The sequence below is a fragment of the Pinus tabuliformis genome, chromosome X (genome assembly GCF_031772625.1).
Source record: "Pinus tabuliformis cultivar Carrire ecotype Pingquan chromosome X, CPIR1, whole genome shotgun sequence".
Lineage (NCBI taxonomy): Eukaryota > Viridiplantae > Streptophyta > Pinopsida > Pinales > Pinaceae > Pinus > Pinus tabuliformis.
The window spans coordinates 2,970,787-2,978,820 of record NC_142308.1 but is presented as its reverse complement, the minus strand read 5'-3'; the positions used below and the strand labels follow the sequence as shown (position 1 = coordinate 2,978,820).

Here is an 8,034-nt window from a genome sequence, read left to right as displayed (position 1 = left end):
AACCCTCTTAGTGTAGCAAAGATGACATACTTTTTCATCCCATGATATTTTGGGAATTGACCAACACCTAGTCTAATATTTTAGCAATGCAATTTTTTTTCTTAGCATTAGTCACAACAAACATATATTTTTGATTTTCGAGATTGTGGTTGATCACTTCCTTATATTATGTTAGTTTCCATTTAACTCTTTATCACCACACAATTTCTCCTTAAATTTTGAAGTAATAATATTATCATTTTTCTGCAAACCTTTATCCCCCAATGTTCTAGCCAAGATTAGGCATTCTTATGCCATCTTATCTTTGAGCTGAAGGTGAAGTTTTTGATTAGAATTAGAAGGAATCTTAGGAAATCTCTTGGATTCCATGTTTTTCTACTTTTTCTTATACATAAGATATCTAGTCATAGCCATGTTTTCAATAAGGAAAATCTTGCTTCAATTAGGAGGATATGATGGGGAGTATTTTCTTTAATCTTGAGATTGAAGGTTATAAATTGCTTTTGGATCTGTTCTATCTTCGTCTGCGACTCTAGAGATGTTGCAACCCTAAACCTCACATCCATACAAGATAATAGGAGTGATACTACTCTCAAAGAGGAGTTCTTTTTATTCCACTTCCAAAGATTCGTTGACTTGCACTTGTTTTTGAACTCATAATAAGTTTTCCATGCTCCGCTTATCCTTTTCTCAATGCTATAATTCCAATTGAGATTCTAATAGATATCGAATCAATTATTTCAAAATTATTATCCTCACTACATGATAATGATTAGTTTATGGATTTCCTTTGGTTCATAATCAAATATTATTTTCATATGAAGTTATGATAAAAAAATTGAACAAAATACCAAATGTGTGTGGGTTATTTGGAATTTTGATATAATTTATAGAAATTGTTTTTTCTTTTAGTGTTTTCTTTTATAATTGAAGGTAATTGAGAAAAAATATTATTTAGGTTAATTTATTGGGTTATAATGTTTAATTTCTAGATGTAAAACTTTCAATCACATATTGAAGTTAAATAAGAGATTTGAATTAAAGTGAAGGGTATTAATATAAGCTTAGATTTATCTTAACTTTGGATTTATCGAGTGTCAAGAAGTATCAAATATGTCGAGGTGTAAACCTTTACTCATGTTTTGCATTCAAAAAATGAGTTTGTACTTTGAGAGATTTGATCCCTATGGGCGCTTGATAGATATGGACTTAAGATGGATCTAGATTGGGTTAATATTTTTATATTAAAAATAAATTATTTAATTTTTAATGTGTGGTTCACAGACATCGAAGATCAGTGACTGAATACTATGCCCACAAAAGCTATCTAGGTAGACCCACCCAAAGGGATCACTTCCTGTCGGCTCATTAGCAGAGCCTAATCCCAAGAGCGTTGAGGAGAATTAACCCCGTGACCTCCTCCCATTAACAACGTGATTTAACAACGAGAACTCGACCAATTGAGGTAACCCTTGGGGCTAATAAATTATTTAATTTTAAATTTATATTTATGTTTTGTTTTCCTTATATTAAAGTGTAGTAATATAAATATGTTTGATATAGCTTGAGTTAGTTTAATGATTGAAAATATATGTAATTATATTTAAGCGCAACACTATAAGTGTAAATTGAGAAAATTCTAAAATTGTGATTTTAGAATAACAACACATATGTTTAAACAAACTACATTAGAGAAGAATACCATGGGAAAACCATGTGTCAGGAATATCATGGGAAAAACCATGTGTTGTCAAAACTCTAAGTCCGAAAACCGTTAATGTTTACATGACATGACAACATCTCTTCCATACTTTGCTAGAGAGTGTCTCTCAACACAATACTTAATTGCAACTATTCAAAGTTATTTATAATGATTGTTTGGAATTATAATAAATACATATTTCTTTCAAGGAAAAGTGTAATTTTATTTGAGATAAAAAATTATAAATTCAGATGTTTTAAAATATAATAAAAATCATCAAAAACAAGTTACATTTTTTATTATAAATGCAAAAAAATCCACAACTTTTATTATACTATGTATGAAACAATGGCATGAAATTGTTGAAAATAGATAATAAACTTAACAAATTACTAATTCAAAAGGAATTAAATATCATCACATGAAAATGGTCAAAAAGTTAGTCATTATATGACATTATATGACAATCTAGTAGTTGAAGTCTTTCATTTAAGAGTTTAATTTGTGCTCTTTATAAATATAAATATAAGTCACTAAAAAACTCATAAAATATTGTCTTTAATAGAGTTGTTGATAGAAAGAGAAAATTATTTAAAACTTGGAGGCTTCTTTTCAACCCTCCCTCTAAAACATATTTTAATAAATAATATAAAATCTTGAATTTCCCTGAATTATTTGTTCCTCTTCCTATATTATTTACTTGATTTTCATATCTCTCATATATGAGAAAAAAACCAATTTCATTACTCGAATAGCTACATAGAATGTAAGCAGTATCCTATCTTTGAACAAAATAGAGTTTTTAGTTATCTATATAACCACAAAATTAAAAATAAAATTACCTTGAAACAATTTAAATCTCGCTAAATAAATTAAATATTAAGAAATGTATTTATGGATTCACATTTAAAAAAGTTCTGAATACCCAAAAAGCACCCAAATGTCAACTCAAACTCGTTGAAAAACATTACAATTAAAGGTGTTCTCCTCACTACATGTGCAAAGTAAATAGTATTGAAACCCAGTGTATTTCTTTTTTATTCGAGAACTTCCCATGTTATAACCTTTTTATTCAACATGAACCATGAATGAATATTTTCTAATTTAAAATTTTACTTTTAATTGAAATCTTTTGAATCTCTAAACACCAACTTAAATTGTAATTAGATTTTGATATTTAAATTTTAAAGCCAAGTGTTTTTGGTATCATATGATTCTTTTTCACATCATATACTTTTAGTTTGTTGAATTGATTTTGATATTTAAATTTTAAAGTCTAAGTGTTTTGGTATTATATGATTTTTTTCTACATGATATATTTTTAGGTTGTTGAATTTATTTATTTTTTTTATGGAAAGAGATTTCTAGGATATTAAAATTAAATTTTTAATCAAATTATATAGGGTATTTTTTATTAAAAATGTTTTATAAAGTATTAAATTTATTTTTCTAAGAAAGTTAATTATTTTTAAATAATTGAGTTAATTATGTCCAAAGTATATTTCTATAAAATTGAATTTATTGTCATATTCAGAAATATAATTTAAACTTAAAAAAACATTTAAACCAAAAACATCATGATTTCAACAAAATATTATAATTCCAAATGTAAAAAAAAAAACTAAAAATCATCTTATCAAATTGCTCAATCTATATATATATTTTGATTCAAAATACAACCTTTCTAATTAATATAATAAAAAATTTCCTCACACCACATTAATAAATTACTTAATCTTTCTAATTAATATACTAAAAAGATCTCACACCACATTAATAAATTACTTCATGTAACTGAATTTTATTTATACATATTGATTTTATTAAACATCTTAACCTTGAAATTATTTTAGCTGAATCTAATTTTTATTTTATTTTATTTTATAAAATATATAAATTATTTATGAGAATATAAATGGATAGAAATTACAAAAATTAACTTTTTATTAGTTTTGGAGTATGCCTTTAAAGTGTCTCTTTTATTGGTTTTGGAGTATGCCTTAAAAGTGTCTATGTTCTGTTCGGTTAAAAGAGTGCTATTTTTTTTGGAAGTAAGAAAACATGTTAACCATATAAGTGGCATGATTTTCTTTGATTTCTTGATCGACACACATGTAAAAATACAACTAAAAATGACTATCCTCACTGCTACTTTAACAATTAAATTATAATAAAATTCCCTTACTGTTATGAAACATGATAATGGCTATCAATATTTGTTTTTATTGATTTTTATATGAAAGAGGTACAATGGTAAAATACGCTTTATATCTCCACCACAAGAGCACCCTTCTTATCCATACATCTAGAGTCCCGGCCTGGAGAGAAGGAACAAAACGTATAGCTTCCAGCAGAGCGAGATCGAAGTTACAGGTATTGGAAGCTCAGACCTGCAATTGCAATGAGAGGAACAAACAATAAACAATAATGGAAGCTCCCACTTCCAACATGAGGAGCAGCTCGTCCATTCTAGAAAAATAAAAATGGGATCTGGATGAGCTATCCTCATATGGAAGCCGGGGCCTATCATTATTCCGCTCCTGTGAATGTTAAATCCTTCTTGCTTTTGGTTGACAGGCAAAGATGGAGAGTATGTTTAAGGACTGCAAATTCTCGAAGAGAAAAAGTGACAGGAGCCCTGTTTGACATCACATCTTTCACTGCCTGCTTCAAGCTCAAGGTCTGTAATCGATCAGGTCTCTAATTCTCCATCTCTGTTTTATTATAATTTGTACTGCTCTAGGAAGCTTAAGTGGCTTTTCTTTATTTTTCTGTGAGAAACATTGCGGATTAGGGTTTAATAACAGCTCTCAAGATGGCCAAATATCTAACGGGGTTTGGAAGAAAAACAGAGATCTGCAAAAAGATTCGCGTTATTGTAGTAGTGGTAGGCTAAGGGTTTGAAAATTTAGGTTTTTATGTCCTGTACCACCGTAATAGATTTGATTACGGCCGTCCCTGCAGAAGTTGCAGCTACAAGTTTTTTAAGTTCCTTCACCAGGGCTTTGGCTTAACTTATATGAAAATATAGATGTTTTTCTTGCCTTTCCAAATGTTAGTGTGCTGGCATCCCTTCCACCAGCTAAGCAGAGATTCTGCAAAAAAGAATCGTGTTATTGCAGAAGTGGCAGGCCAAGGGTTTGAAAATTTAGGCTTGTACTCCTTTTCAACTTTGATTACGGCCATCCCTGAAGTTGCAGCTGCAAGTTCTTTAAATTCCTTTCTCAGGGCTGGGCTTACCTGTAAATTCAGCATTTATGTAGGTATAGAGATGCTTTTCTTGCCTTTCCAAAAGTTCCTGTGCTGGCATGCCTTCCATCAGTTTCCTCCTCATCCTGTCGTACTACAGGATTTTATTTGAACAAGTGGGTACAGAGATTCTGGATGTGTGCCATGAATTGCTCTGGTTGTAGAAGCCACCAAACGCTTGGGTGCCTTCCCCAATTTCTTTCCAAAAGATTTTAATATTTTGTTTGCAAGTTTGGAAACATAATTATCATAACGAGGCTTCAATCTGAATTTTTGAAACTCTTAAAAGCGACTATAACTTGATGGTACCACATTTTTTTGGTCCAAGATTTTTGAGGTTTTTTTGTTTAAACTGATTTGATTATATATATGGAGTTTATTTCCGAATTGTATTATAATCGTTACAATTATATTTTTTTTTTTATTAAATATATTATCAAATCTTATGAAATTTTTAATCAATAATCCAAACTGATTTTATTGTGCTGGTTAATATTATAATCATTACAATATTATTAACTCTTTTATTACAATGTATCATCAAATCCAAATCTTACTCTGGAATCTTACAAATTTTGATTTATAAATTTTTTAGGAAAATATCTTAAAAATTTTGATTTATAAATTTTTTAAGAAAATAATCCAAACTATTTTGATTGATTTATATTTATAGTGTAATCAATTTACAGTCAAAATAGTTTGATTTTCAATTAGTTTCGAAAATTTTAAAAATGTTTTATTAAATTTATTAAAATTTTGAAAAAATAATTATTAAATTAAGTATTTTGAAAATTAAAAATAATATTAAAAATTTTTATTTTTATTTTTTTTATATATAAATGAAATGATTAATTTTATGGGATTATAAAAAAAATTTATTTTAAAAATAAAAAATTAACAAAAATTCTAAATGCCATCAAGTGTCATAATAATACACACATCAAATTTCAATATTTATGAAAAATAAAATATACATCAAATCTCAATATTAATGAGGGAAAAAATCTATATACCACAAAGTGTCACAATAGTACACATCAAATCTCAATACTTATGAAACACAATATACACATCAAATTTTAATATTTATGAAAATTTTATTTTTGTATCAACTCATGTAAATGACTTTTAATTATTACATAATTTCTAAAAATAATTTACTAAATTCACTCAAGTTTATGAATTTTTTTAATAATCACGTTTGTTATTTTCTAATTTTTTTTAGTGTGTGTGTATATATATAGATATATATATATATATTTTAAATGTTAAATGACTTTATATAGATTTTTTTTTATATATAATATTGACATATATAATCTATTTAATATAAAAAAAATATCTAAAACTATCATATCATTGTTTAAATAAAATATTTTTAAATTATAATGAGAAATTTTTAACAAAATGTATTTTAAGTCTTATTACTAGGACTTCAATACTATTACAACAACTACAAAAAAAATCCAACAAACACATTTGAGTATTTTATTAATTCATATATTAATATAGAGATATTTAAAAAAATATAATATAAGTTTTTTTTCTAAATTTTTGTAGCATTTGAATCTTTTCCTATATTAATACAATTTCTTTAGGTTGATGATCAAGGTTTGAGTTGAATTATATATATATATATATATGACAAAATCATCGGAATTGCTTTCTACCTTTATAAATTGATTTCTAATTGGAGCTGATACTATAATTTCAATTTTACATTTATTGCATAATATATCAGTTCCAATTAGAAATCAATTTATGAAATTTAAAAACAATTTTGATGATTTTATTATTATTATTCTATCTTTACATATATATAATTCAATTTAAGTAAATTGTATTAATGTAAGAAATGACTCAAATGCAACAAGAGTTTAGATTAACAACTTAGATTGTATTTTCAAAAATATCTCTATATTGATATAATAAGTGATAGAATATCATAAATGTGTTTATTGAATTTTTTGTAGTTGTTGCAATAATATTGAAATCCTAATAGTAAGGTTTAAAAGAAATTTTGTTAAAAATTTTCCATAATAATTTATGAATATTTTATTTAAGTAGTGACAATAATTTTAGATGCTTTTCTTATACTAATCACATTATATATATCAATATTATATACAAAAGTGAATCTATATATAAAGTGATTTTACATTTAAAATATCATATATATATATATATATATATATATCACAAAAAAATTGTAAAATAAAAATGTGATTGATAATTTTTTTCAAAAACTTGAGTAAAGTTTGTAAATTATTTTCAAACTTTATACATTAATTAAAAGTGAAACACGAGTTTAACACATTTACTTAGAAATGATTTTTTATAAATAATGAAATTTTCATAAATATTGAGATTTGATGTGTATATTGTTTTTCATAAATATTAAAATTTGATCTGTGCGCTATTATGACACTTTTGTTGCATATGGATTTTTAATTTTTAATTTTCATAAATAATGATTTTTTCATAAATATTGAGATTTGATGTGTGTACTATTATGACACTTGGTGGCATATAGATTTTTTTTGATTTTTTAGTTTTAAAATAATTTTTATATGTGACGAATTTAATTTATAACCACATAAAATTAGTTATTTCATATATATATGAACGAATAAAAAAATAAAAATTCAAATTTCAAAAATTATTTTTAATTTTCAAAATACTCAGTGTAATAGTTATTTTTTTCAAATTTTTAATAAACTTTTTAAAGTGTTTAAAAATTTTCAGAACTAATTGAAAATCAAACTATATTGAAATCAACACTTCAATAAGTAAGATTTTATGTTTTGTCTTTACAATTTAAATCGTAATTTAAAAAAGATAAAATAAAAAATTATTTTTTAGGAATGTTTTGCAATCACATTTAAGCTTTTGTGAAACTAAATTTTTTATTTTAATATATTGGACATTATAATTTTGTATATTAGAGATTTTATTATATATGCGCACGATAATTCATATCAATATGATTTTTTTGATATAGAGATTCTATTATAGATTATCTATTTGCCGAATTAGAATGAATGTAAATTTAATGTTATATAAATAGTTTGTTAAAATAAATA

At 25.2% G+C, this 8,034-nt stretch overlaps 1 long non-coding RNA gene across 1 annotated transcript; it reads left to right on the top strand.

Annotated features, from left to right (window-relative positions):
• The first annotated feature begins 3,947 nt into the window (after positions 1 to 3,947).
• On the top strand, positions 3,948 to 5,278 carry LOC149137977 (uncharacterized). Its single transcript, XR_016264299.1, has 2 exons — positions 3,948 to 4,075; positions 4,280 to 5,278. It is a non-coding gene; the product is annotated as an uncharacterized LOC149137977 (long non-coding RNA).
• The last annotated feature ends 2,756 nt before the right edge of the window (positions 5,279 to 8,034 follow it).